This window comes from Bos indicus, chromosome 7 (genome assembly GCF_029378745.1).
Source record: "Bos indicus isolate NIAB-ARS_2022 breed Sahiwal x Tharparkar chromosome 7, NIAB-ARS_B.indTharparkar_mat_pri_1.0, whole genome shotgun sequence".
In the NCBI taxonomy this organism is placed as follows: domain Eukaryota; kingdom Metazoa; phylum Chordata; class Mammalia; order Artiodactyla; family Bovidae; genus Bos; species Bos indicus.
Genome location: NC_091766.1, coordinates 26,991,716 through 27,002,488, shown reverse-complemented (window position 1 = coordinate 27,002,488; position 10,773 = coordinate 26,991,716). Strand labels below are relative to the sequence as shown.

The following is a 10,773-nucleotide window of genomic DNA, read 5'->3' as shown; positions in this document are numbered from 1 at the left end:
TAGCTCCACTGGAATTCCATTGCCTCCACTAGCTGTGTTCGTAGTGATGCTTTCTAAGACCCACTTGACTTCACATTCCAGGATGTCTGGCTCTAGGTTAGTGATCACACTATCGTGATTATCTGGGTCATGAAGATCTTTTTTGTACAGTTCTTCTGTGTATTCGTGCCACCTCTTCTTAATATCTTCTGCTTCTGTTAGGTCCATACCATTTCTGTCCTTTATGGTGCCCATCTTTGCATGAAATATTCCCTTGGTATCTCTAATTTTCTTGAAGAGATTTCTTATCTTCCCATTCTATTGTTTTCCTTTATATCTTTGCACTGATCACTGAGGAAGGCTTTCTTATCTCTCCTTGCTATTCTTTGGAACTCTGCATTCAAATGGGTGTATCTTTCCTTTTCTCTTTTGCTTTTGTCTAACTCAGTGAAACTATGAGCCATGCCTTGTAGGGCTCCACCCAAGATGGACAGGTCATGGTGGAGAGTTCTGACAAAATGTGGTCCACTGGAGAAGGGAATGGCAATCCACTTCAGGATTCTTGCCTTGAGAACCCCATGAACAGTATGAAAAGGCAAAAAGATAGGACACTGAATGATGAACTCCCCAGGTCAGTAGGTGCCCAGTATGCTACTGGAGATCAGTGGAGAAATAACTCCAGAAAGAATGAAGAGACTTAGCCAAAGCAAAAACAACACCCAGTTGTGGACGTGACTGGTGATGGAAGCAAGGTCCGATGCTGTTAACAGCAATATTGCATAGGAACCTAGAATGTTAGGTCCATGAATCAAGGCAAACTGGAAGTATTCAAACAGGAGATGGCAAGAGTGAACGTCGACATTTCAGGAATCAGCGAACTAAAATGGACTGGAATGGGTGAGTTTAACTCAGATGACCATTATATCTACAACTGTGGGCAAGAATCCTTGAGAAGAAGTGAAGTAGCCATCATAGTGAACAAGAGTCTGAAATGCAATACTTGGATGCAATCTCAAAAATAACAGAATGTTCTCTGTTCATTTCCAAGGCAAACCATTCAATATCATGGTAATACAAGTCTATACCCCTACCACTAATGCTGAAGAAGCTGCAGTTGAACGGTTCTATGAAGACCTACAAGTCCTTCTAGAGCTAACACTCAAAAAAACAGATGTCCTTTTCATTATAGGGGACTGGAATGCAAAAGTAGGAAGTCTAGAAATACCTGGAGTAACAGTCAAATTTGGCCTTGGAGTACAGAATGAAGCAGGTCAAAGGCTAATAGAGTTTTGTCAAGAGAATGCACTGGTCATAGCAAACAACACCCTCTTCCAACAGCACAAGACTCTACAGATGAACTTCACCAGATGATCAACATGGAAACCAGATAGATTATATTCTTTGCAGTCAAAAGTGAAGAAGCTCTATACAGTCAGCAAAAACAAGACTGGGAGCTGACTGTGGCTCAGATCATGAACTCCTTGTTGCCGAGCTCAGACTTAAATTGAAGAAAGTAGGGAAAACCACTAGACCATTCAGGTATGACTTAAATCAAATCTCGTATGATTATACAATGGAAGTGAGAAAGAGATTTAAGGGACTAGATCTGATAGACAAGAGTGCCTGATGAACTATGGACAGGGGTTTGTGACATTGTACAGGAGACAGGGATCAAGACCATTCCCAAGAAATAGAAATGCAAAAAGGCAAAATGTCTGTCTGAGGAGGCCTTACAAATAGCTGTGAAAAGAAGAGAAGTGAAAAGCACTAGGTCTCTAGACTTAACTGATGATGAAATGTGAAATCCGCTCTTTTGAAAGATAATAAAGATGTAAATAATTCTTCCTTTTTTTTTTTAATATGGAACGCTTCATGAATTTGCATGTCATCCTCGCGCAGGGGCCATGCTGACCTTGCCTGTATTGTTCTAATGTTAGTATATGTGCTGCCAAAGTGAGCACAGCTCTTGCTTGTAAATAAACCAATTGACTTCTTGTGGAGACCCAAGTGACCAGATATTTCCAATCAGGAGTTTTATTTTTTTACAAAGGCAGAGAGAGATTAAAAGATCCCCAAGATGAAGAAGAGCTGGGGCTGTAAGCTTAAGATTCTGAGTCCAGGACTTCCTCATAGTGCCAAATTCATTTTGATCTGGTCCATCCCTTTATAGGTATTCCCTGGTGGCTCAGAGGGTAAAGAATCCACCTGCAATGTGGGAAATCTGGGTTCTATCCCTGAGTTGGGAAGATCCACTGGAAGAGGGCAAGACAACTTATTCCAGTATTCTTGCCTGGAGAATCCCATGAACTGAGGAGCCTGGCAGGCTATATAGTCCATGGGTCGCAAAAAGTCAGGCTAATCACATCCCTTTACAGACACAAAGTAGAATGGACAAATTTCAGGACCCTAAAAGATTTTAACCTATATGCAGGTCAGGAAGCAACAGTTAGAACTGGACATGGAACAACAGACTGGTTCCAAATAGGAAAAGGAATACATCAAGGCTGTATATTGTCACCCTGCTTATTTAACTTATATGCAGAGTACATCATGAGAAACACTGGACTGGAAGAAGCACAAGCTGGAATCAAGATTGCTGGGAGAAATATCAATAACCTCAGATATGCAGATGACACCACCCTTACGGCAGAAAGTGAAAAGGAACTAAAAAGCCTCTTGATGAAAGTGAAAGAGGAGAGTGAAAAAGTTGGCTTAAAGCTCAACATTCAGAAAACAAAGATCATGGCATCTAGTCCCATCACTTCATGGGAAATAGATGGGGAAACAGTGGAAACAGTGGCAGACTTTGTTTTGGGGTCTCCAAAAATCACTGCAGATAATGACTGCAGCCATGAAATTAAAAGACGCTTACTCCTTGGAAGGAAAGTTATGGCCAACCTAGATAGAATATTAAAAAGCAGAGACATTACTTTGCCAACAAAGGTCTGTCTAGTCAAGGCTATGGTTTTTCCAGTGGGCATGTATGGATGTGAGAGTTGGACTGTGAAGAAAGCTGAGTGCTGAAGAATTGCTGCTTTTGAACTGTGGTGTTGGAGAAGACTCTTGAGAGTCCCTTGGACTGCAAGGAGATCCAACCAGTCCATTCTGAAGGAGAGCAGCCCTGGGATTTCTTTGGAAGGAATGATGCTAAAGCTGAAACTCCAGTACTTTGGCCACCTCATGCGAAGAGCTGACTCATTGGAAAAGACTCTGATGCTGGGAGGGATTGAGGGCAGGAGGAGAAGGGGACGACAGAGGATGAGATGGCTTGATGGCATCACCGCCTCGATGGACATGCGTTTGGGTGAACTCCGGGAGTTGGTGATGGACAGGGAGGCCTGGCATGCTGCAATTCATGGGGTCACGAAGAGTTGGACATGATTGAGCGACTGAACTGAACTGAACTGAAAAGATTTTAACAGCAAATTGTGGTTGCTCAAGACAATCTTTTTTCTAATTGAGGTGAAATTCACATAACATAAACTTAATGATTTATGATTTTAAAGTATACAATCCAGGGGCGCTTGCTGTACTAGGTTTTTGTTTCTTGTTTTCTTGTTTAAAAATTTTTACATACGAGACCTGGTCTCACTTAAACTCCAGATAAAGAGTTATTTTCAGAGGCAGATGAGTGAAAGCTTGTGCAGAGAAGGAATGCAATCCGTCCTCCCTTCACACAAACTACAGAGCAGGAGAGATGCTGAGTTAAACCGTCCAGTGGATACTTGCCAAACGCGATAAATAAGTCACTCCTTCTAGGGCACTATTTTATTATGGTTTATATTGTCATTTTATTTTCCCGGCAATGCCTTAGATGCAAAAAGAACAGTGGAAAAAGCCCAACAGCTTTGATGACAGTTTTGGTTTGACTATCATCCATTTAAAGAGCCTGGGGGTGGTGACTATTTCGGAAGCCCTGTGGAGGTGGGAGGGGCTGACTCTCATCCGGTCATTGCAGTTTCAGTCGGTTCCACCTCTCACTGAGACTTTCCTCCACGTCCCCAACCCACCCCCATTCCCCTCCCCCAACACCCTGGGATTCACTTTGGGGGCTACTCTTCTGGTTCCAGGCGCAGAGTCCTGAGTTTTTGAGTGGTCTTTTAATACATTAATACTTTGTTCAGGCACTACAGTTTGACTGAATACTGAAATCTCTTTGTATTTGCCAAACTTACTACTTTTTCTTTAATTCAATAAATATGTGTTGTGGTATGTCTTAAGTCGTTTCCCTGTGCATGAAATTTGTCTGTAGGGTGTGGAATCTAAAGTTTAAGTCTGTATAGTTCTTACTCCCTTTGAAAACTCAATTCTAATAGTAAAGATAAAAAGGATATGTTCATCTGACAAATATTTATTTATTGAGCTTCCTAATAGCCCACATGATGGTAGGTGCTAGGGGATGCAAAGATGAATTGGATGATGTTCTAACACTCAAGGACTCCTTCACAACATGATGAGAACTGGCAGTTCAGGCTGACAATAAGACTTGTTTCTGAACTCAACCAGAAGATCCCTAGGACATGTTTGAATTTCTCTTTTAAGCCAGGGAGGGTGTGAGCTTTTAAGACATCTTCACAAAAAGGTAAGCCTAAGAATTTGTTTACTATCTCATAAACAATTACTTGAGGATTAAAGGACCTTAATGAATCGGTGGGAGTGGGTTAAGGTCAATAAAAGGATGTTCTAGTTAGGGACAGATTGGAACTCCAAGTCAAGTCACCATGTCTAATCTTACCCAACACTGTCCCCAGGTTTAAACCATTTATTTTGGGCAAAACGGAGATCAGATAAGTTCTGTGAGGCCTACTTGTGCCCTCGATAGAGATTTTCAGGTTCGGCAAGATCTTGCTGCTTCCAGAAGCAGTGGGTGGGCCTGGGAGGAACTCAGTTTTCACTATAGAGATCCTGAAGAAGAATCCAGAGGTGCTTGCTTTGATATTAGTGTACTTGGAAACACACCCTAAATGTTAGACAAAACCTAAATGGTTGCTTTCATCTGAACTCCAGAAGAATTAAAGACTCCGGGTTAATTACACTGCCACTCCCACACTAAACAATATGCACCTATTAAGTTCTCCCAGGGCTTCCCTTATGGCTCAGCTGGTGAAGAATCCCTCTGCAACGCGGGAGACCTGGGTTCGAACCCTGGGTTGGAAAGATCCCCTGGAGAAGGGAAAGGCTACCCACTCCAGTATTCTGGCCTGGAGGATTCCATGGACTGTCCATGGGGTCATAAAGAGTCGGACAGGACTGAGCAACTTTCACTGTCACTTTTCAGAGTTAACTGAACCTATGAGACAACATAATCCAGTCCAGTGAATGTGGCAGAACAGGATGCTATGTATTTTGTGGCTGCAGCTGTAGTCTGCATGTGTTGATGAGACTTCTGCTCTTTTTCCTGCTTTTTAAACTTTTTTGAAACCTCATCGCCATAAAATGGCTTAGCACTTTTAAATCCTGAGTAGATCAGCAAAGACATTTTTTATACCTGGTGCTTAAGCCAAAATGAAGACTCTCCTTTGGTTATAGAAGTTGAATGGCTTTAAATGATGGTTCACAAACAGTCTCCTGGGTGATGCTGGGATTCTAAAAGAAAGTCTAAAGGACTTTTTTAAAGTTAGTGTACAAATTAATAAACCCCACATTTCCCTACGAATTCCTTAAATTATTTTCTCTTATACTGCTCTGTTGTTGTTTAGTCACTGAGTCATGTCTGATTCTTTTGCGACCCCATGAACTGGAACTCACCAGGCTCCTCTGTCTCCATGGGATTCTCCAGGCAAGAATAGTGGAGTGGGTTGCTATTTCCTCCTCCAGGGGATCTTCCTGACCCAGGGATCGAACTCATGTTGTGCGCATTGCAGGTGAATTCTTTACCACTGAGCCACCCTGCTTTAACCATACTGCTTTAACCTACTTCAGATAATTCTAAACATGTCAGCTGAGGTTGTTTGGGGTTCTTCATAAAGGACAGTGTCAGGTAGAAGATAAGTCTGTGATCTTCATCCTACCAGAAACCATAAATTCCATGTTAGTATGGAAATAAAGTCACATTAAGCATGTGTGTTGTGTTAGAGTTTTCTCTGCTTACAGGTGAACAAAAACAAAGAAAACTTGGGCAAAAAGCTGAAGGGCGGAGGCCCTTGTAGGAGAAGAGTCACGCACGGCCTTGGGTGCAGGGGAGAGTGGGCAGCAAGCCTTGCAGTGGCCCAACCAGGGCATCTCTGGGGACCTCAGTGAACCCAGACACAGTCAGGGACTTTCTCCTTAGAGGGCTTGCTGCTTCACACACTTCTTGGTCAAAAGGTACCTCCTGGGGAAGAGAAATCAATTGTCCTTCTTTGCTCAGGGTTCTGCTCCGGACTGGTCAGCCGTTCTTGTAGGACAGAACCGTGCACGAGAAATGAGACTTAGGAGGACCCACTCATCTGGGAACACTAGGAAGTTCTTCAGGAGAAGTGAGGAAGGAGGAGGCAGAGGGTGAGGGGAGTGGTTCACTGCCCACCACACATTGACTTTAATACAATAGCCACGCGTTACAATTAAAGTCAAGCTTTGTTTATTTTCCATAGTACAGCGATGAACCCATTGTTATGTTCTTTCCTAATACTCTATTTCCAAGATTGTAAAAAATTAAGGCTTGGTGCAGTGATATGAATCAGAGGCATGACCAAAGGAAAAATAGAGGATGAGTCTGGCATCTTAATATGCAGTGGGACATATGTGAGAGACAGAGAGCTTGCAATTACTATAAAAATACAATCAAAGACAGATCTCTTATTTAATTAGCTTTTAAAATAGAATTTAAAAAAATTTTAAAGGTCTCAAATGTACCTTTATTGTTCTATGCCATGGATATTAATTGGCTTCTATTCTTTATTATGTGTGTGTGTGTATATACAGACACATGTACATATATTTTGATATCATTGTCCTTCATCACATCCAAAAATACTATCTACAGTCTTTCTAAATATAAAGATGGAAAAGCATAATTAACAATGCCTATATTATGCACATAAATACAGCTATTGGATAGCCTGTGCTTGTTTGGTAGCCTGTGCTTGTTTAAAGACCTATTTTTTTTGGATCCCACGAATGTCCTGTCTGTTTCCTATAGCTATATGGTATACTGGGCGTGATACATCTAATATAAGTCCCGAGGTGAAAAGACTTTCAAAATATGTTTCGGGAAATCCAGAGAAGAGCTCAGCATGCCTGTGATGACCCTGGATTTGAACACCTCATTACTAGGAAGGGGACTGTGTCAGCCCCCTCCCTCTGCAGTTCCTGGTGTTGTTAGAAACTGCGAACTGTAGGCCTGCATAGATAGTTTCCTGCCTGGTTAATAGGTTGTCTTCCTTTCTGGAGACACATATAGGCAAATGTTTCTTTCTCTCCCAGAACTGGTTTCCTTGGCTGAACCAGGTCTTTGTTGCAGTATGTGGGTGGCATGCAAATCTTAGTTGCAGCATGTGGGATCTAGTTCTCCATTCAGAGATTGAACCCAGCCCCCTGCTCTGGGACCCCGGCCACCATGGAAGACCCTCCCAGAATTTAATATGTGTGGGAGTCCTGGAAATCCTCACCCCGGACTGCAACAAGCACTTATACTTCACATGAATAATTGAAGATGTCATCTCTTGAACTATTTATCTCCTTATCATCCCATTAGCTGGGATTTATTTTTTTTATAGTTCTCCAAAAGAATTGACTTTTTCCCCCCATTATTTAGTAACAGAAAAAAAAAAATTGCCTATTTTACTCCATCTGTCAACCTCAACCCACAGACTGTGAAAACACATTAGTCACTCAGTTTACAACTCTGAAGGAAAACAAAACACCAAATAGAAAAAGAAATGTATCAAAGCAAATGCCCCGATTCTTAGATCATCAGATTATTCCAAACACAGTTGATATATTTGTATCTCAACTGCCAGACTGAAATCCCAGATACCTAGGGTAACAGAGCAGAAGGAAGGGACCCATGCTCTTCTGGGAATGTGCAATGCCCAGTCTTGGAGTCTCTAGGTTTGCACATCATGTTCCCCTTCTCCCACAGCCTTATTTCTTCCCTTTGTTCTTGCAGCATCTTCCAGGGGGGCTGTACAAAGAAACCGGTTTGTAGACAAGCAGGCCTGGATTCCGGCTGCTCCTCACACCCTCTACGGTGGGGCTCTGATTATCCTATTCTTAGTGTTTACTTCTCCCTTCAGCTGGAAGTAACCACAAGTGGTCCAGGACTGTGGCAGGATGGTAAGCAGTAGCATCAGTGGCACTGGAAGGGAGGGGATGCTGGAAGTGATGGGGTCTGCTAGTGGTGTGACCCGGGGTTCTCCCCGAAGACACCTTTGCACCACTCGGGATGCGGGTACAGTAAGTGCCACCCTGAGAAATTGAACAGTTGTTCCTCATTTCACAGAATCCTGAGACTTCACATTTAAGAAGACAGTGGGAGATGGGGAGGGAGGTACCCTCTTCTGGCATTTCCTCATCTGTGTGGTGCTGCAGAGACAGACAGAAATTTGCTCAGTCGTGTCCGACTCTTTGCAACCCCACAGACTATAGCCTGCCAGGCCCATCTGTTCATGGGATTCTCCAGGCAAGAATACTGGAGTTGGTTGCCATTCGCTTCTCCAGGGGATCTTCCCAACCCAGGAATCAAACCCGGATTTCCCGCACTACAGGCAGGTTCTTTACTGTCTGAGTCACCCAGGAAGCCCAATGCGGCAGAGAAATGCTTAGAAAGGGCTTACAGGCCAAGAGGTATGGATGCTTCTGCCCTTAGGGAGGCTGCAAGGGTGTGGCCACAGGAGTCCAGGCACCCATTTTCTTCTAAGGAGCAGTGCCACCTTTTCACCCCAGTGTGCTGTGCAAATATTCTCCTTTTCATGCCAAGTGCTGGTGGCACTGTAGCCTCTAGGACTCCCTATGTCCAGCTTTTAGCAGAGCATAGGCAGTCTAGAGGGCTTCCCAGGCGGTGCTAGTGGTAAGGAACTTGTCTGCCAATGCAGGAGACATAAGAGACCCAGCTTCGATCCCTGGGTCAGGAATATCCCCTGGAAGAGGGCATGGCAACCCACTCCAGTACTCTTGCCTGGAGAATCTCATGGACAGAGGAGCCGGGTGGGCTACAGTCCATTGGGTTGTAGAGTCGGACACCACTGAAGTGACTTAGCACAATACAGGTAGTAGTCCAGAGAGCAGTTTGGGGTACATCACTGTGATGAATGTCTAGGTACCCTGTGACCCACAGTTCCCTCTCAGGGGGCACATGTGAGAGTATTCACCATGATCGGTGTTTAGAGACAGGAATCTGTGCAATCAGGGTGCCTGTCACAGGGGATGGGCGCCGATGTAGGAGACGACCACCGTGAAGTCCTGAGGAGCAGTCTAGATGTGCACACAGCAACGCTGTAGGTCTCCAAAGCCAGGCTGAGGAAAGGAAGGAAGAGACGGAACAGGGCGGCATCCTGACGTCAATTACACGGGTTAAAGATGCAGGCGCGCAGGGTAATCCTACTCTTTGTAGTAACACAGAAGACAAGATACATTTAGCACATCAAAATGGTTGATATGATACTGCAAATAGCGGGGAATAGGGATCACAGGGAATAGGGGGATGGATGATGGATGGACGGTTGAATAGATAAATGAATAAATAAATATGCTCCCTGTGCAGAGGGACTGGGGATATGGTTGACTCAGGCTTTTGCTTCTGTATTCCTAAACAGAAAATTATTTTTTACAGGCATGACTTTTAAAAGATTGGGAAGCAGCTATTCTAGGTGATGCAAACATTTCCTTAGAAGTTATCAGAAGGAGCAATGAATAGCAATTCAACAAAAGTTAAATGTCAGACTAGGAGAGAAAAAATGTGTATCCAAGGTGTTTTCCCCATAATAATTGTCGAAGAGTAGTTTGTGACGAGAGGCCGTAACTTCAGCTGTGCCAGGTCTTAGATGCGGCACAGAGGATCTTAGATCTTTGTTGTGCCATGTGGGATTTTTAATTGCAGCATGTGAACTCTTAGTTGCCACATGTGGAACTTAGTTCCCTGACCAGGGATCAAACCTGGGTCCCCTGCTTTGGCAACACAGTCTTAAAACACTGGATCAGCAGGGAGGTCCCAAGAGAGTCCATAACTTTGAATTAAGGTGTTAAAACCACTAGCGCCATTCAGTTCAGTTCAGTCGCTCAGTCGTGTCCAACTCTTTGCGACCCCATGAACCACAGTATGCCAGGCCTCCCTGTCCATCATCAACTCCTGGAGTTGACACAAACTCATGTTCATAGAGTCGGTGATGCCATCTCATCCTCTGTCGTCCCCTTCTCCTCCTGCCCTCAATCTTTCCCAGCATCAAGGTCTTTTCAAATTAGTCCGTTCTTCACATCAGTGGCCAAAGTATTGGAGTTTCAGCTTCAACATCAGTCCTTCGAATGAATAACCAGGACTGATCTCCTTTAGGATGGACTGGTTGGATCTCCTTGCAGTCCAAGAGACTCTCAAGAGTTTTCTCCAACACCACAGTTCAAAATCATCAATTCTTCTGCGCTCAGCTTTCTTCACAGTCCCAACTCTCACATCCATACATTACTACTGGAAAAACTATAGCTTTGACTAGATGGACCTTTGTTGACAAAGTAATGTCTCTGCTTTTTTTTTTTTTTTAATGTCTCTGCTTTTTAATACGCTGTCTAGGTTGGTCATAACTTCCTTCCAAGGAGTAAACATCTTTTAATTTCATGGCTGCAGTCACCATCTGCAGTGCTTTTGGAGACCCCCAAAATAAA

At 43.6% G+C, this 10,773-nt stretch overlaps 1 non-coding gene across 1 annotated transcript; it reads right to left on the bottom strand.

Moving 5' to 3' along the window:
- Positions 1–1,833: 1,833 nt before the first annotated feature.
- LOC139184254 (U6 spliceosomal RNA) lies at positions 1,834–1,940 on the bottom strand. The gene has a single exon (XR_011567848.1). It is a non-coding gene; the product is annotated as a U6 spliceosomal RNA (small nuclear RNA).
- Positions 1,941–10,773: the final 8,833 nt, after the last annotated feature.